Source organism: Lithobates pipiens, unplaced genomic scaffold (genome assembly GCF_037356315.1).
Source record: "Lithobates pipiens isolate NorthernLeopardFrog02 unplaced genomic scaffold, aLitPip1_a1.2 Scaffold_19, whole genome shotgun sequence".
NCBI classification, from domain to species: domain Eukaryota; kingdom Metazoa; phylum Chordata; class Amphibia; order Anura; family Ranidae; genus Lithobates; species Lithobates pipiens.
In genome coordinates, this window is record NW_027507764.1 from 517233186 (window position 1) to 517252966 (window position 19781).

Genomic DNA, 19781 nt, shown 5'->3' on the forward strand with positions numbered 1-19781 from the left:
GATGGCGGGCTCTGTCTGTGCCCGGGGCTGATCATGGTAACTATCGCAGGTATTCACAAACACCCTAAAGCAGGGGTCAGCAACCTCTTTCCACTTAAGGGACGGATTCATTGTATGTGAATGCACGGAGGGCCGCATTCATCTGCTAACAAAAGAAGATAATACTAATCCTAACATAATAAAAATAACAGTACAGGTTTACTTCACTTTAAGGTGCTTAACTAATACAAAGCCAGTTCACCCTGAGGGAGTATGTAGCTGGAGATTTGGATTTTTCCGCCGCCTCCCCCATCCTGGCACCTAAGGGTGGCTGACGCCAGCCCTGCTAGCCAGCATGGTCTAGAGATGGGGTTCCCATCCCTAGGGAAAATTAGGTTCCTGTCACCAGGGGTGATACAGTTTCTGTCTCCAGGGGTGTTGGGGTCCCTGTCCCCAAGTGAGAAGGGGTCCCTGTCCCCAAGCAAGAAGGGGTCCTTGTCCCCAAGCAAGAAGGGGTCCCTAATAAGGTCCCCCCTATTGCAGTGTCCTCTGTACCCCTGCACCCCGCCCCCCACTGTAGGGTCCTCTGTCTCCTGCACCCTCCCACTGTAGTGTCCTCTGTCCCCTGCACCAACCCATTGTGGGGTCCCCTGCACCCCCTCACTGTAGCGTCCTCTGTCCCTCCCCTGCACCCCCTCACTATAGTGTCCTTTGTCCCCTGCAGCCCCCACTGTAGCGTCCTTTGTCCCCCTGCACCCCCCAACTGTAGCATCCTCTATCCCCTGCACGTCCCCTCTGTGGGGTCCTCTGTCCCTTGCACACCCCCACTGTAGTGTCATCTGTCCCCTGCACCCCCCACTATAGTCTCCTCTGTCCCCTGCACCCCCCCTGTAGTGTCTTCTGTCCCCTGCACCCCCCCTACTGTAGTGTCCTGTGTCCCCTGCACCCCCCCACTGTAGTGTCCTTTGTCCCCTGCACCCCCCACTGTAGTGTTCTCTGTCCCCTGCACCCCCCCCTCTGTGGGGTCCTCTGTCCCCTGCACCCCCCACTGTAGTGCCTTCTGTCCCCTGCACCCCCCCACTGTAGCCTCCTCTGTCCCCTGCACCCCCCAATGTAGCGTCCTCTGTCTCCTGCACCCCCCACTGTAGCATCCTCTGTCCCCTGCACCCCCCCACTGTAGTGTCTTCTGTCCCCTGCACCCTACTGTAGTGTCCTTTGTCCCCTGCACCCCCCACTGTAATGTCCTCTGTCCCCTGCACCCCCCTACTGTAGTGTCCTCTGTCCCCTGCACCCCCCCCCACTGTAGCGTCCTCTGTCCCCTGCACCCCCCTCTGTGGGGTCCTCTGTTCCCTGCACCCTCTCTCTGTGGGGTCCTCTGTCCCCTGCACCCCCTCTCTGTGGGGTCCTCTGTCCCCTGCACCCCCTCTCTGTGGGGTCCTCTGTCCCCTGCACCCCCCTCATTGTAGCATCCTTTATCCTCTGTCCCCCACCCCATAAAACACACGCTGTATAGGTAGAACTCTCCTACCTTACACAAGTGTACAGCGAGCAGAGCAGCAGAAATCGATATCACAAGGCTGGATGGGGGCAGGAACTGTTGACGTTAAGACCCCTTTCACACTGGGGCGTTTTCAGGCGTTTTTCAGGTGCTTTAAAAAGCGCCTGTAAAGCGCTTGAAAGAAGCCTCATCTGCAATCCCAATGTGAAAGCCCAAGTGCTTTAAGAGCCCTTACACAATGTCTGCGCCCAAAAAACGCTCGTAAAGCGCCGCTTAAACAGTGAAACAGTGTGAAAACAGTGAAACAGTGTGAAAGGGGTCTAACTCTTCACATTAACAGGCTGATGATTGTTTGCTAGGATCACCTGGCAGCCAATCACCTGCTGTTTAATGAAAAAGTAAACTACAGCAGTTCCCACCCCCCTCCAGCCCTGTGATAACGGCTGCTCACCACTGTCCAATAAAGAAGACATCAGCGAAAATGTCCGGTCATTTAATGGTGGCGGGCCACGGGTTCCCCACCCCTGCCCTAAATGCTTTTGTATCCATGACATTGGATATATTGATTGGTTTGTGAAAAAGTTATAGCGTCTACAAAATAGGGGATTTATAGCATTTTTTTTTTTCACTAGTAATGGCAGCGATCTGCGATTTTTATCATGACTGCGACATTATGGAGGACACATCGGACACTTTTGACACATTTTTGGGACCACTGGCATCTATTCAGCAATCAGTGCTATAAAAATTATTACTGATCCTGTTTGATTACTGTAAAAATGTCACTGCCAGGGAAAGGGTCAACACTAGGGGGCGATCAAGGGATTAACTGTGCTCCCTGCTACGTGTTCTAACTAAAGGGGGGATGGGACTTGCTAGGGGAAGAGTAAGATCGGTGCTCATACTTTGTATGAATGCACGATCAGTCACTTCTCCCCTCAGAGAACCAGGATCTCTGTGTTTACACATAGAGATCCCGGTTCTCGCCATGTCACGAGCAATCGCATCGGCTTCGGGGCACCCCTAGTGGCCACAGGGCGAAGCGACGTAGGGTATTGTCGTTTCGCCCAGCCGTGCCATTCTGCCACCGTACAACTGTGGCAGCTGGTTGGCAAGTGGTTAATCTCTGACAATCAAAACCTGGAAGCTGATTGGTTTCTATGCAGAGCTGCATCAGATTTTGCACTTCCTAGTTTTAGTCAATCAAACCCATTGTGATATCAATTATCAGAATGTTTCCAATGTGGTATTGGTGTCAAATACAACAAATTACAATCTGATTGTACAAATCATCTTGAGACTTACCAAAATGTAATCCTAATCTATCCAACCAATTCAAATCTAATCATGCAGGCCTCTGCACTACATAGTGAATGGACTAGCAGTGAACTGGACCTTTAACGGGATTTCTTCTAATGTGATTACAGGCACAGGCCTTGTCAGCAGCTGGTTTGGCAACTACAATTCACATTTTGTTCAATCAAGCCCAGGTCTTTATTGGAATAGTTGTATCTAGACCTCTTAGAAATGATATGGTGCTTTAATTTCCATTTTTGTTACATTACACTACAAGCCATGGAGACTGTGGAGATCCTCTGGGGTGCAGAAGCCGTTTGCCTGGGAATCAGATTTTTTACATCAACATTAGTACTTTAAGGGAGAAGTATAGCCAAATCTTTTTTAGTTATTCTCCTCTTGTGGGTCAGAGGGGTGCACTTACTTGTGCTCTTGTATGACCCAGAATAAGCCAACAGTGAGCTAAAGCTGCTCCAAACTCTAGAAGGACCCTGACAATAATGTCGAGATGCACACAGATGCCTGATCGGCAACTGGCTCAGCCTTAAGTACTGCAGTGTTGCTCCTGGAACAGAAGCCTTCTGGGTCTCCTTCACAGAGTTGCCACACAAGTGTTTTTCATCTGAGCCGGGAGATACAGAAAAGCAATCTCATTCACTGACAGCGGACAATGAATGTTTAGCTGAACTCGCACAATTTCATTCTCACATGTCAGTCCCGACTTCAGAGATGACTTTAGTTACATCTGTGTGGGTTTCTGCACAGATGATGTCTATTGAAATCTCACTCTGAAGTCCCTAAAAGTAGTACAGAAACTACTTTTGGGAATCGGTGCGGCACCACAAATGTGGCGTCGCACCGGTTCGGAAGGTGCCATTGTCGACAATAGCCACCAATTTGACATGCGATTTGACACTTCAAATCGCATGCCAAATCGCTGCGATGTGAACCTGCACTGTCTGGCTCATGCATACTCCTGGCAACCCAACTCCCTGCTATGGCAGAACCCAGAGGTGGGCCTGGCAAATTTAAGCAGGAACTCCTATACCTAATACCTTATTCACATGGGCCTCCTACAATTGTTTTATTTAAATGCAGGAGAAATTGACCAGGGAAGTATAGTGTTTGCTTAAGAGCCGGTTCACACAGGGGCGACACGTCAGGGCCACCTGACAAGTCACGTCCCGTTCCGTACTACGGAACCATTCTAATAGGAGCGACTCAAGTCGCTCCGACTTAGAAAAAGTTTCCTGCACTACTTTTGGGGCGACTTCAGGTGACTTGCATTGACTTCTATACAGAAGTCGGATGCCGGCCGCCTGAGGCAGTCGCGCTGCAAGTCGTGCTGCCTCAGTGTAAACCCACTCTTACACTTTTATGCAAAATGTTAATGCGTTTACAAATAAATCTGTTTACATGTGTCTAAACACACAAAATTTACATTTTTTAAAACAAATAAAATGAACTCACCTGAATGCAAGATTTCCAAGCAGTGTGTTTTGACAGATCATTTATTTGAAGCGCGGGAAACGTAGTGATCGTACTGCCCCAAACTGCACGGTGCTGCAGTACCATGCGATTTGGTGCCCACAATTGCAGTGCTTTTGCAATCTGTGTTTGGGGTGCCATTATAATTCAATGGCATCCGTATGAAGATCGCAAGGGCAGCACAACCGCCTACGGTGTGGGAAATGTGCACAGAACATCCCATTGCCACACCATGCTCTGATGTGAACTGGCGCTAAATGCACTGTTTGCTTTATGTTATTTAGATTTACTACATGCATTTATATCCATTTAGAAAGGTATTATAAACACATATCAATGCATATAATCTCATGTATGTCTTTGCCCTTGTGAATGAGGCTCAATAAAAAAGAAAAGGAAAGTAAAGTACCTGTTTAGATTTTTTTTTTTTTTTTTACTTAAAGAGAAAGTTTCCACTTATTATAAAAAAAATACTACAAATGTACCTTTAAAAATGTTTAGTAATAACAGATAATTATAGATATTTTCAGGCTCTTGGCATTGCATACCTTATTTTTCTTTTTCTCCCCATTATTCTCACATTGGCTTTTGCTTCCTGGATCTCCACCTATAACTCTGAGTCTGCTTCCTGGAACATGTGACAGAAAGTTCCCAGGATGCCGCTGTAAAGCCAGAGTGACCTCACCAGTGCCTCACTCTACCAGAGAATGGAAAAACAGTCATTATAAAGTTGGGTACACATCTACCAAATGTTGGCCAGTTCAGCAGGAACTACCCACCCAACTTTGTGTACATGTGTACCGCTGTCTGTTCAACAGAAGCTGGTCTAACAACTAGCTTCTGTTGAACGGTCCTGCTGGAAAACCAGCATTTGATCAGCACTCGCAGTCGCTGGCTGCAAGTGTATCCTGGCTGGGTAAAAAAGTGTACATTTACCCAGCTTAACCACTTCCTGACCACCTCACGCAAATATACTGCGACAGAAGGGCACGTACAGGCAGCTTAACGTACCCGTACGTTGCCCTTTTATTTTATTTTTATTTATTTTTTATTATTTATTTATTTCAGGTACTTATATAGCGCTGTCAATTTACGCAGTGCTTTACATATACATTATACATTCACATCAGTCCCTACCCTCAAGGAGCTTACAATCTAAGGCCCCTAACTCACATTCATACATACTAGGGACAATTTAGACAGGATCCAATTAACCTACTAGCATGTCTTTGGAGTGTGGGAGGAAACCGGAGTGCCCGGAGGAAACCCACGCAGGCACAGGGAGAACATGCAAACTCCAGGCAGGTAGTGTCATGGTTGGGATTCGAACCAGCGACCCTTCTTTCTGCTAGATAAGAGTGCTATCCACTACACCTCTGTGCTTTTAAGAGGTGGCTTGCATGCACGCCCACCAGGAGCTCCGTGACCGTGATCGCGGGTCCCTCGCACACAATGTCTGCGGGGATACCCGCGATCGTCTCATGGGGAGGAAGAATGGGGAGATGCTGACGTAAACAAGCATCTCCTCGTTCTGCCTAGTGACACTGATCACAGCTCCCTGTCATCAGGAGCGCTGATCAGTGATGTCTCACACACAGCCCCCCCCCCCCACAGTTAGACTCACTCCCTAGGACACACTTAACCCCTACACCGCCACCTAGTGGTTAACCTCTTCACTGCCAGTGACATTTTTATAGTAATAAATGCTTTTTTTTTTAACATTGATCGCTGTATTAATGCCAATGGTCCCAAAAAATGTGTCAAAATTGTCCATAATGTCGCAGACACGATAAAAATTGCTGATCGCCGCCATTACTAGTAAAAAAAAAAGTTATCAATAAAAATGCCATAAAACTATCCCCTATTTTGTAGCCGCTATAACTTTTGCACAAACCAATCAATAAACGCTTATTGCGATTTTTTTACCAAAAATATGTAGTAGAATACGTATCGGCCTAAACCGAAGAAAAAAACGTTTTTTAAAATATTTTTTGGGGATAATTATTATAGCAAAAAGTAAAAAAATAATGCGTTTTTTTCTCAAAATTGTCGATATTTTTTTTTGTTTATAGCACAAAAAATAAAAACTGTAGAGGTGATCAAATAGTTCCATTCGAGACTGTTGCAAGTATCCTGTCTGCTTGGAACAAAACAATTCAAGCTTTAGACTTGCCAATGCGGCTGTCCTCAAGGATGTCCCAAAGCTTCAGTTGGTGGTTACTAACCCAGAATCTGCTGAAAGGAAAATCTTTCAGAGCAGTTATCTGGAAAGTGGTAAAAACAGATGCCAGTCTTTCAGGCTGGGGAGCAGTACAAGAAAAGACAACTGTCCAGGGACAGTGGTCAAGAACCGAAAGAGCCTTGCCCATCAACATCCTAGAGAGTCGGACAGTACGTCTGGCTCTGAAGGCCTGGACTCTCTGGTAACGGATTGTCCTGTCGGGATCCAATCCGAAAATGCCACAGCCGTGGCCTATATCAATCACCAAGGGGGCACCAAGAGTCTCACAGCGCAGAGAGAGGTGAACCATATTCTAACATGGGCAGAAAGGAATTTTCTGTGCCTATTGGCAGTCTTCATTCCGGGAGTAGAGAATTGGTACTACTTGAGCCGCAAGCAGTTATTCCCGGGGGAATGGTCCCTTCACCCCAACATTTTTCGGGTTTGCCAAAGATGGGGGACTCCGGACGTAGATCTTCTGGCTTCCAGATTCAACATGATGTTTGTCAACTTTGTGTCCAGGACAAGAGATTCACTCGCATCCCGAACAGATGCGTTGGTGACCCCATGGGATCAGTTCTCACTGATTCCCCCCTATTCAGTTGCTGCCACGACTTCTTTGCAGGATCAAGCTGGAAAGAAAGCAGTTAATTCTGGTAGCCCCTGCATGGCCCAGAAGGTCCTGTTATGCAGAGATCTTAAAGATGGCGGTGGAGGATGCATGGTCCCTTCCACTATGGCCAGACCTACTCTCACAGGGGCCGATATTCCATCCTACCTTACGAACGCTAAATTTAACAGCTTGGCTATTGAAACCCACATTCTGAAAAAAATGTGGGCTTTCCAGGTCAGTTATCTCTACCTTGATTAATGCAAGGAAGCCTAGCTTCCAGAACCATATATTATACAGTTTGGAGGGCTTATGTTTCCTGGTGTGAATCCAAGGGTTGGCACCCTTGGAGGTATATAATAGCCAGAATTCTTGCCTTTCTACAATGAGGGATAGAGATGAAATTGGCCTTGAGTACTATTAAGTCTCAGATTTTTCGATCTTATTTCAAAGACGCTTGCTTCACATTCTTTAGTCTGGGGTTTTATGCAAGGGCTGATGCGACTTAATCCGCCAGTTAAATTACCTTTGAGCCTTTGAGCCTTGAACATATTTTTGTCAGTGTTACAAAAACAACCATTTGAACCGATACAGCATATTTCCTTAGTCCTTCTGACAAGGAAACTGGTGTTCTTGGTTGCTATATCCTCAGCAAGGAGGGTTTCGGAATTGGCTGCTCTTTCTTGTAAAGAGATATACTTGATTATTCATGAGGACAGAGTAGTGTTGCGCCCTCGTTCAGGTTTTTATCAAAAGTGGTCTCAAGTTTCCACCTGAACCAAGATATTGTCCTGCCATTGTTTTTTCCAAAACCATGTTCCAGGGAAGAGAAGTCACTATATTGTCTTGATGTATTGAGAGCGGTCAAAGTCTATTTAAAGACGAATGCTCAGATCTAAAAGACTGATGTCTTATTTGTTCTGCCAGAGGGTCCTAAGAAAGGACAGGCAGCGTTGAAATCCACTGTCGCTAAGTGGATTTGGCAAGTTATAATTCAGGCTTATGAGTTAAGGGGTAAGATTCCACCTTTTCAAGTCAAATCGCACTCTACCAAGGTGGTTAGTGCTTCTAGGGCAGTGCGTCACCAGGCCTAGATGGCTCAGATCTGTAAGGTCGCAACTTGGTCTTCAGTACATGCATTCACCAAGTTTTATCAGGTGGATGTAAGAAGGCATGAGGCTATCGCCTTTGACCGCACTGTGCTTCAGGCAGCAGTATAGGTCCCCAAGTCTGGGGGTGCCCTACGAGTTGTGTCTCCCTCCCCTCAAATAGCATTGCTATGGGACGTTTCACGCAGTGATTACTATGGTGCTCTGTGTCCCGTGATGTACAATAAAGAAAATAGGATTTTTATAACAGCTTACCTGTAAAATCCTTTTCTTGGAGTACATCACAGCACACAGAAGTCCCGTCCCTCTTTCTGGGGTTTAAGTATATTGCTTTGCTACAAAAACTGAGGTACTCCTGGAAGGAGAAGGGGTTATATAGGGAGTGAACTTCCTGTATTGGGTATACCAGTGTCCATCACCTGAAGGTGCCTATATACCCACATAGTAATTACTATGGTGCTCTGTGTCCCGTGATGTACTCCAAGAAAAGGATTTTACATGTAAGCTGTTATAAAAATCCTATTTTTCGCTGCTCACGAAGCTTCTGCTGGAGCATCTCAAAAGGACTCTTTCAGTTAGAGTCATGTGTCCATGTGTCCATTTTAAACTGTAGAACCCTCTAGGTAGGTAGGTGCTAGAGGTTGGATTTTTATAGGATAGGTAAATCTAGGCGGGCCTGGCTGGCAGAGTTTGCTGGAAAGTTCTGGAAAAAGAGGAGGGAGGAGAGGTGGAGCTCACCACCCTCCTATCCAGACGTACGAAGACCGCACGGCCCCCTGGAGCAGGGGGCTGGGTTGCAATGGTGACCCCTGTATGTACACCCCTGGTCTGGGGTAAAACAATTGAGAAAGACTGGATTAGTAACACTGTAGAAAGTCACAAGACAACAGCAGGTGATGATCTGTGCCAGACATTAATAAACACAGCCAAAAATTGAGGAGGCACTAAAATAGTATAATCTCTGAGCCAGAATGCCAGTCCAGGCGGTACAGTAAATAATAACCCTGGATGGTGCCTGAATGAAAATCTTCCAGAGAACAGCCGATTAAGACATTGTAATGAGGCACACTGTGATCTCTAGATACCTGGAAGTATTTTTACACATTACTCAGAAATCATGCACTTCCATAATAAAATATCCAAAGCTAGGTCCACTTTATTTTATAAATTAAATCGTTATGCACTGGAAACGCTGGGAATGGACATGGTGACTTTGGTGGCTCTGTAGTCTGCTACTTTCCTTCAGGTGTCTCCAGTCCCATAGGCAATAGACATTAGATAGACGATGGTTGGGTTTGGGGCTCCTTGTCCATAACAATACCCATTAGAATGAGATTGACAATCTGTATAGTCTGGATGGATGACTGGAGACTAATGGTCTCTTTTCAGCCAACATGTTTTTACAAAGAAGCCATGTATAGATATGGAGGTTAACCACAGAGCTAAGAACATGAAATGTTTTATAAAATTATTCAGGAAAGAATCTTAACCCTTCTACGCTGCAATTTCTCCGCGCTCACATAGCTCGGCCGCTCTATAAAACCCATTATTAAAGTAAACACAGGATAACAGTGCTCCGGGTCTTAAAATGAAAGGCTGTAAATGGGACCTATCCATAACTTTACAAGCCTGAATGAATACATTCCTGTGCCATAATGTATATCAATGCATATAATATGTACAGTATATACAGTGTTATTTCCTTAAGAGAATTTTCTTTTTTGTCTTTATAGAGCATTTCCTGAACTTCAGTAGTTGGCTGTGGAGGTTCACTAAAACTGGAGAGCGCAAAATCTGGGGAAGCTCTGCATAGAAACCAATCAGCTTCCAGGTTTTATTGTCAAAGCTTAACCACTGGACCTCCAGAAGATTTACCCCCCTTCATTAACAGGCCATTTTTTGCGATGTGGTACTGTAACTGACAATTGCGCGGTCATAAAACGCTGTTCCCGAACAAATTTCCTTTTTTCCCACAAATAGAGCTTTCTTTTGGTGGTATTTGATTTACAAACTATGTGATATTTTTATTTATTTCGTTTTTGCGATATTTTGCCATATTGCGGCGGGCATTCTGACATTTCTGAAACTTCTTAGTGACACTAATACAGTGATCATTGCTAAAAATATTCACTGTCACTGTAATAATGACACTGGCTGGGAAGGGGTTGACATCAGGAGTGATCAAAGGGTTAATCAGTGCGGCCGGTGGTCATTTTTTTTGAAGGGGCGGCAAACAGTGCCTATGCAGTATCTATGCAATAGATATGTGACTGCGGCATCAGCTCACTATTGCGTGGAATGTCAGCATGTGCGACTTGGTGGTGTCTGCACAGGCGCGCCCCTGTTTGGTGTCGAGCATTGTTCGTTTGCCTTGTCGCACACACGCGGCGTTGGAGGCGGAGCTCACTGGGCCCTCTGGGGATATAAATTGAGGGCTAGTCATGGCTGGGATCTGTTTGTCACTTCCTGTTTGCCGCACATGCAGCAGTTTACTTCATTCAAGGTGAGTCCACACTCCTTGATGGATGCTAATCATCCATTCACTCCCTTCACATTTGAGCACTTAACTTTAGTATGGTCTGCCATATACATTGCCTCATACATCATTATATTCACTCTCATGGTTCATTCATGTACACACCATTACACATTCATCTCATTCATTTCACTGTCTCTGAGTTCCCAAGCCCATCTAGCGTTGAACAACATTGGTTCATATATATATATATATATATATTCATATATATATATATATATATATATATATATATATATATATATATGTGTGTGTGTGTGTGTGTGTGTGTGTGTGTGTGTGTGTATATGTATGTATATATATATATATATATATATATATATATATAAATAATTATTTTTATTTTATTTTTCATTACATTGCATACTCCATGGTTACTCTGTTGGTATAGTACTAACTGACATACATATATTTTTATCTCAACTGAGATATACAATGGACTTGGATACATGCTAGATATCCAAACAAGAAGACTTGCTGCTCCAGATGAGGCTTTAAAAGCCTGGTGATCAGGACAGGTGCCCGCCTTGGCTCGCCTCCGCATTTAGTCAAAAGAAGAAATGGCCGCACTCCATACGCGATCAAAATTCTTTTATTCAGAACATCCCAAAGAAGGTCAGGGCTCCACCCAGAGGGAGTGATATATTTCGTTGACTTTGTCGTAGAGAGGTATTCTGGATTTTCCAGCTCCAGACTCGCATCCCACATGGGTTAAATTTTGAGTGGGATATAACTCGTTATTATGAATAAATGTGATGAATACACTCTCTCCGATAGAGCATTAATACTAATATTCACAAATAACTACATAATGATCTATTCATCTTTTATTATTTACTATCTTTTGTTATTTTTGTTATTTATACATATATTTTTTTAGACATATTTTTTTTTCATTATTTCATCCTTTTATTATAATTCTCGGGGTCCGTCTAAGACATGTACTACATACACACAGGAATGTGCATTTGCATATTCTTCAGGTATAGACCTATATATACATTGAGTGGATGGAGGGCGGCTGAAAATTTGTCCTTATATTTACTGTCCTGGTCTTGCGGTCGGCACAGTCCTCTTGGTGTGTCTTGCCATATTTGGTGTTTGATGAGCTTATAGAGATGTAGGTTGATGTATGTCGGTTTTTAATGACTATATATAAATCAATACATATTCATTAATAATTTTGATGCAGTCTCACATCTCTTGCTGCTCAATCTTCTTTGCCTCTATCTTTTCTATCTTTGTGTTTTTTCCCCATTTGCTGGGAAAATCTGGGAATTAATGTCAATCTCCCCCCTCAGTCTGGTAGCTGACAAGGTGAAAGACAAGGGCAGGAGTGCAATAGTGTGCTATGGCCTTTCTACATGCAGCCAAAACACAAATTCTCTTGCACAGGCAGAGCCATGTTGCCAATGAGACCAATTGTGGTAGGCAGCACTCATGTTGGCATGGTGGGGGCTGGCAGTGAGGCCAGAGTGTCTATACTGGACACTCCTCTAACACTGAGCCTGATAAAATAACACAGCACTTGTCACATAAGGTGCTATAGTTATGTAGGGAGGAGAAGGAGCTGGGCCAGCACAGAGTAATTAGACCCTTCCAGTAATGGAGAGGGCAACGATTTGCAAAGAGGGATAAGGCTTTGGTAGGGAATTGACTCTCCTGAAAAAATCTAATTTTCTAGCAAGTTGCAGTCAATAAAAAATAATTTATAGACCGGATAAGCACTGAAAGTAAGTTTTTTAAAGACGTATGGGGTGTATAAAAAAAAAAACAAACACACATATTCACGTCCATGCTACAGCATCTGTGCAACTCTGTAGCTGTCCCATGCTGATACCGAGAACTGAGCGATCACATGACCACTCCTTAGTCTGCTCCAAGCGGAGAGAGAAGGGACTGGGAGTCACCGCTCTCTGCTCTGCTCCTTCAGCACTCACTGCAGTGCTGCGCTGGGGAGGGAGGGGCCACAAATGTCAATCAGGTAGCCAGGCTGATTCTGACAACATTGTCTGGATCCTTCTTGAGTCTGGCACAGCTCTGCCCTGTCAGCAAACAGCGCGCAATAGGGACTCCCAAGAGAAGTATGACCTAAAAAGCTTTGGCCATAATTCTTTTCTAAATACTCAATATTTCTGTATATTTACCTGCCATATTTTAGATTGGTGACTTTTTTGTAATTCCCAATCTTCCTCAGGATATACCTACCTCTCTTCTCTCTCCTGCCACTCCATTCAGCACTGAAATCTGTAGATTTCATTAAAACCTCTGGTGATCTTGCCCTGAAGGTCCTTGTTCTGTCTTTCTGTTGTAGGTTGAAAATGCTCTGTTTCTGTCTTCCAACTGTGTTGTCACCAGTGTTGGTCATCTTACTTTAAAAAAGTAATTAGTTAAGTTACAAATTACTTCTCCCAAAAAGTAATTGCATTAGTAACTCGGTTACTACATTGTTATAAGATTGTGCCTAATTATAAAAGAAAGGTATATGGTATCCTCATCCTTATATATTGAAGATTTTTTTGGGGGGAAAAAGACCAAAGGAATTCATACATGGAACATCATAACCATGGTTCGCCTTAAAGTCACCCAACAGAATGATGGACTGTCTTGATACCAAGTTTATATAAAAAATACAAATATTTATTATTAATTATAAAAAAGTTTTGTTTCAAAAAAAGAAAATTTATACATACATAAATAAATACATATTATGACTATAACATAGACAAAATTTGTTACGACAGTATTTTGTGTCCAATACGGTCTTTGGTTTCTCTACTAGTTTCGCGACTACTCTGTCGCTTCTTCAGGAGACCTTTTTTGTCTAAAACGAAATTTATCACATATTACTTAACAAACAACAATATTTATTTCAAAGTATTTGATGTATTGTTTATAATCAATTTAATAAGAGAAGGGAAAAAATATGAATACGAAGCATGTAGCTCACCACCATGCAGATATCGGAGGACAACTGGAGTTCGGGTAGTCCCTACCGAGTCAGGTAATTGACCACCCTTTGGGGCGGACACGGGAGGTTCAAAATCAGCTACAAAACAATAGTAAGAAATTTTTAAATAATAGATATATATATGTAAACGACTTGCACAGCTTTAGCGTGGACATTTATGTCACAGTTTGGGTGTAAAGATTACATACCAATATAGCCAGGAGCTTTAAAAGAAGCAGCATGGGTAAAAGTGCAGCAGTGCAGCAGTTCCGATAGACATTAAAGTCCAGGTACAATTGTCGGTGTGCCAGGAAAGCCCAGAAGGATATATCTATATTGGATCTAATGCACGGTGGATATTGTGTCTATGTCAAAGGGAGAGTCCAAATCTTTGCCCAAACTGTCGTCGGTGTGCGGTGTTGACCTAATAAAAATTTCGTTCGGTCAACCAAGTGTATAGATTTGATTCTGGGGTACATAATATATAAGGGAGTTCATACCAATCGGCAGCGTCTCTCCTGCACCTCCTTCGTCCGAACGACGGTTCTGGCCTAAAAGCTCCCCGTTCGTCGTTTCGCACGCTGTAAAGGAGCGCCATAATGGTGCGCCTTTAACCTCCAACCCGGCGGCGTCACGAACACGGCGCGAGCGCCGGGCTATGACGTCGCCGGGTCCGCCGCTCCTACTGCGCATGCGCCAGAACGTGGCGATGCGCATCAGCCATAGTCACCTAGGAAACCATCGGTGACTACTTGCTGAGGCGGACCTGTTGCCACCCACTGTGTGGGGGCCTATCAGGACCGCCGGAAAGGCGCATGCCCGCCCCTGGGAGTCTCCTCCCATACTCCATACTAGGTCCTACAACAGCATGATTAGAGCATCACATGCCTCGTTTTACACTGTGAATAGATATTAAGAAAAGGGGGGTAAACAAAAAAAGGGAAAAAGCATTACAACTATTACAATGGCAACATTTTTTACATATTGTTATATATGCAATTCTCACCAATACGTTAACTTGATCTGTGGAATGATAATGCGGAAACATAATTAGATAAATAACTAAATTAAAGTATTAAAACAAAATAGACACCTTTGTCCACATAGTGCACTGATGACCAGACACCAGAAATTTGTGGTGGTGTCAGAGAAAAGAGACAGTGGGTCAGGCCCTCAAGATACCATACAGACTGAGGGACTGGGGTAAACAAGAAGAAACAGCTAATAAATAAGAGTATAGATTTTTCATTTGAGAAAATACTTATATGTTTTTGTTTCGTTCAAGCCTGGCGGGACCAGAGCGTCTAAACGTTCTATCCATAGGGTTTCTCGTTTTAAAATCTCTCTGTCCCAGTCCCCACCACGGGTGTCTTCGCAAACTACTTCGAGGACAAAGAATTTAACCACTTGGGGCTGATACCGATGATGAATGCCTATGTGGCGACCCACTGCAGTGAGCTTACCGCCCGATGAGTAGTAAAGGTGGTCTCCTATACGTTGGCGAAATTCCCTAATGGTTTTACCTACGTAAAACGCTCCGCAGACACATATCATTAAGTAGACAACACCTTTTGTGTCACAACTGGCATAGAAAGATGGAAAAAAAACTTCTCCATTCGGGAGATTATAGGTAGTTCCCTCTGATATCCACGGACATCGAGGGCAGCTCCCACAGGGGTGAGTGCCGCGAAGACCTTGCCGATTTAATTCGGGAATTTGATAGTGGCTTCTGGTAAGTTTGTCACCAAGGGTAGCTGCTCGTTTAAAAACCAATTCAGGAGTTTGTCTAATATATTTATTTAAAGTGTGATGGTCTGTCTGTTGTTTGTTAAGTAATATGTGATAAATTTCGTTTTAGACAAAAAAGGTCTCCTGAAGAAGCGACAGAGTAGTCGCGAAACTAGTAGAGAAACCAAAGACCGTATTGGACACAAAATACTGTCGTAACAAATTTTGTCTATGTTATAGTCATAATATGTATTTATTTATGTATGTATAAATTTTCTTTTTTTGAAACAAAACTTTTTTATAATTAATAATAAATATTTGTATTTTTTATATAAACTTGGTATCAAGACAGTCCATCATTCTGTTGGGTGACTTTAAGGCGAACCATGGTTATGATGTTCCATGTATGAATTCCTTTGGTCTTTTTCCCCCCCAAAAAATCTTCGGTTACTACATTGGAAAAGTAATTAGTTACTCAGCAAAGTAGCTGTAACAGGGGTGGCAGCAGTGGTACTTGAGGGGTGGCAGCAGTGGTACTTGAGGGGTGGCAGCGGTGGTACTTGAGGGGTGGCAGCGGTGGTACTTGAAGGGGTGGCAGTGGTGGTGGTATACTTGGGGGGTGGCAGTGGTGGTGGTGTACAGTAATTGGGGGGGTGGCAGCGGTATTACTTGGGGGAGTGGCAGCGGTGGTGTACTTGGGGGGGTGGCAGGCAGCGGTGGTACTTGGGGGGGGGGGTGGCAGCAGTGGTGGTGCCATCCTCTTCCACCACATCCCCCACCACCACTAATCTCATCTCTACCGTATCCCCCCCATCACCTCTGTTTGTAGAAGTGATGGTGGGTGGGTAGGGATGGGATCAGTAAGAAGCAGAGGTGGTGGAGGACTTGGAATGGATCGATTTGCACTGAAATTCGAATTGTCAGACAGTCCCTTACTTGAATGCCTCCAGGGATGCCTTTCCTCATGGGGAGAGAGAGACCCTCCTCTTCACTCAATTGGTGTCAGCTGGTCAGCTGACTTCATTTTTCAGTGTCCGCCCCGCCTCCCTACATTCTCTCTCTGGATAGGCGGGATGGGATGGGGCGGTCCAGACAGTCTCTCTGAGTCTCAGCCTTTTCTCAGCTCAGCAGGTGAAAGCCCCCCTCCCTGCGGCAGAACGAACGGCCAGGCAGCGCGGCCATGGTGGGCCTCCTGGGCGACAGATGTAATTGCGGTAATGCCGCCCAAGTAATGGGAACTGAGTTACCATGAGGGGAAGAGTAATCAGTTAGATTGCTCGTTACCCTCTAAAGTAACTGCGTTAAGTAACTCCGTTTATTTTAACTGAGTTACTTACATCACTGGTTGTTACCCTACCCATATCACATATTTTACTGGAGGCTACAACTGGCCATTTCAGCACACCTTACACAAGTAAGGATCACTGTTGTCACCATCAGGATATCCACCCTGAGAAATGCCATGCAGCAATTGCTGTAATGCCCATAGACAGGTAAAAATGGCAAGAACAAGTCCTTTATTACCCAAAGGCACTTGTTTAGAAAACTGGGGCTGATTTGCTAAAACCGGAGAGTGCAAAATCTGGCACATCTCTGCATAGAAACCAATCAGCTTCCAGGTTTTTTTTTTATTGTTATTTTTTTTCAAAGCTTAAAGCAGAGTTCCACCTGGGTAAAACAAATAAAAAATCGGCAGCTACAAATACTGCAGTTGCTGACTTTTAATATATGGACACTTATCTGTCCAGGGAGCCTGCGATGTCGGTACCCAAAGTCGACCCATCCCTTGGCTCTGGGTGCAGGCGCCGACATCCTTACTAAGGGAAATGGGAAGTGAAGCCTTGTAAATCATGTGTCCGGGTTTCAGGCGGACTGAAAACTGGACACGTTATTGAGACTGGTATTATATGAAATAGTGCTGCGCAAAAGGAATGAAGAGGGGATGGGGTGAACAAAGGGGGCTAAAGGAAGTAGAGGGAAAAGAAAAAAAGAAGGGGGAGAGAAGAGGGGAAGGGGGAGTTGAAGGGTAATGTGTCAAGCCAGAGGCTAATTAAAAATCAATGCGATATAAAAAATTACCAATCACAAATCATTTCATATGAAAATAATTTGTGATTGGTAATTTTTTATATCACATAGATTTTTATTTATTGGTTGCACTTTTTTGCACCTGTGTCAGTCTACTTATATAGATAGGTAGTGAATGGTATACTACCCGTATGACCTTCTTATACACTCTTACTCTTACCCTTCAACTCCCCCTTCCCCTCTCCCCCCCCTCCTTTTTTTCTTTTTCCTCTACTTCCTTTAGCACCCTTTGTTCACCCCATCCCCCTTCATTCCTTTTGCACAGCACTATTTCATATAATACTTTTACTTTGAGTTCTTATCATTGCATGCAGCAACATCCTCCCCTATCCACCTAACTGGCCAGCGCAGAGATACTTTTATCTGATTCTTGAGACTGGGCTGTGGCTCCCCAAATAACCAAGATAGTCACACACAAATCTTTTGCCATTGGGGAGCTGTCTGTGGACTGGTTTTTCATCACTGGGGGGCAGGATGATGATGTCAGCAGGAGCAATTTGGCTACACCTAATGCTCACTGCGGCATGCTATGCCCACCGCATTTCTACTCTCCTTGGGGCACCCAAAGTTTTCCCAGGCCGCTAAAGTGTTCAGGTTTGGCTTGAAGAAAAGGTCGCAACCCTAGCCGCACTGCGCTTTCTGAATGGTCCCTGCTTTCTTCTGGGACCTGTGTGTCTCCCAAAAGGCAGCGGGGGAAGAAGGAGGGGCAGGGCACTGCATAGTTCGCCGTACAAGATTGCGGCAATCTTTCCCCGGATGTGGGAGCAGATACCAGAATTTGACAGGTATCCACTCCAGCACCGGAGGGGGGAAGAATCTGGTCCGAGGAAGTTCTATTTCTGGGTGGAGCTCCACTTTAAAGCTGTAAAACTTGTTTGTTTTTTTTGTTTTTTTAAATAACAAACATACTATACTTACCTACTCTGTGCAAGAGTTTTGCACAGGGTGGCCCCAATCCTCCTTTTCTGGGATCCCCCTGCGGCGATCCTGGCTTCTCCTCTTTTTTGACCGCCCCCCTTGAAGAGGCGTTTTCCAAAGGGGCAATCGTGCGGGCACGCTCCCGAGTCCTGCTGCTGCATTCATTGACACAGACAGCAGAACTCGGCCTTGTCCCCCGGCTCCTGCGTTACTAGATTTGATTGAAAGCAGCGGAAGCCAATGGCTCCTGCTGCTATCAATCTATCCAATGAGGACCCAAGACAGCGGCTGGAGTTGCTGTGCTTGTCTCCATCACTGTAACGACCAGGCTCAGGTAAGAAAAAAAAGGAGGGGGGGTCTGGGGGGGGTGCTGCAGCACAGAAGGTTTTTCACTTTAATGCATAGAATGCTTTAAGGTGATAAACCATGAGGGTTTACAACCCCTTTAATTGAGCAAGCTGAAGTTAGAAGCTGGTTGGCTACCATGCACTGCTGCACAAGATTTTGCACTCTCCAGTTTAAGTAACTCAACCCCACAGTGCTTAGAGTTTATATCTCCAACAAAGCTTTTAAAATGACACTAAACAAAATCTATTCAAGTATGTATTATTGACTCAAGTGTCCCTTCTATTGCTCTCAGCCTTTTCCAAGTCTCCAAATTCCTTCTTTCTTTTTTTTTTGTTGGTGCTGTGATCTGAATTCCTGTTAGAGGACGACTACATTTATTTTTTTACATTGTGATCTCACTGTATGTAGAACGTAGCCACCAGGGCCACTGGGCCCAGGCTTCATCAGCTAAACAGGGGGGCCTGGGCAGCTTTGTTGTTCATTTCTGCTTAAATTTAAAAAATAATTTTACTAGACCACACCCCCGCTCCTACTTGCTTACCAGGACTTAAATTACATTTCCCTGGGCCCCTCTGTTGAAGCCCAGAGAAATGTTATTTAAGTCTTGGTAAGCAAGTAGGAGCAGGATTGTGGACATGTCAACAGAGGGGTCCTGGAGGTGGAAGCAGAGGAGGGACTTTGGATAAAGTCAGTGTCGATGTTCCACTGCACCTCAGGGGGTGAAGGCAGGGTTGGAGGGGCCCCATGATTTCTAACAGTAGCCCTGGTAGCCACCCTTGTCTTTCTCACCTCTGAGCCCTTGTACACATGGTCGGACATTCTGACGACCAAATCTGTTGGATTTTGTCCGACGGATTTTGTCCGACGGATTTTGTCAGACGTATTTTGTCAGACGTATTTTGTCAGACGTATTTTGTTCGAAACTGTTGCATGCACACGGTCAGACAAAGTTGTCGGAAAATCCAATTGTACATAACGTGATGACGTTATTTCCTTATGATGGGACTACGTT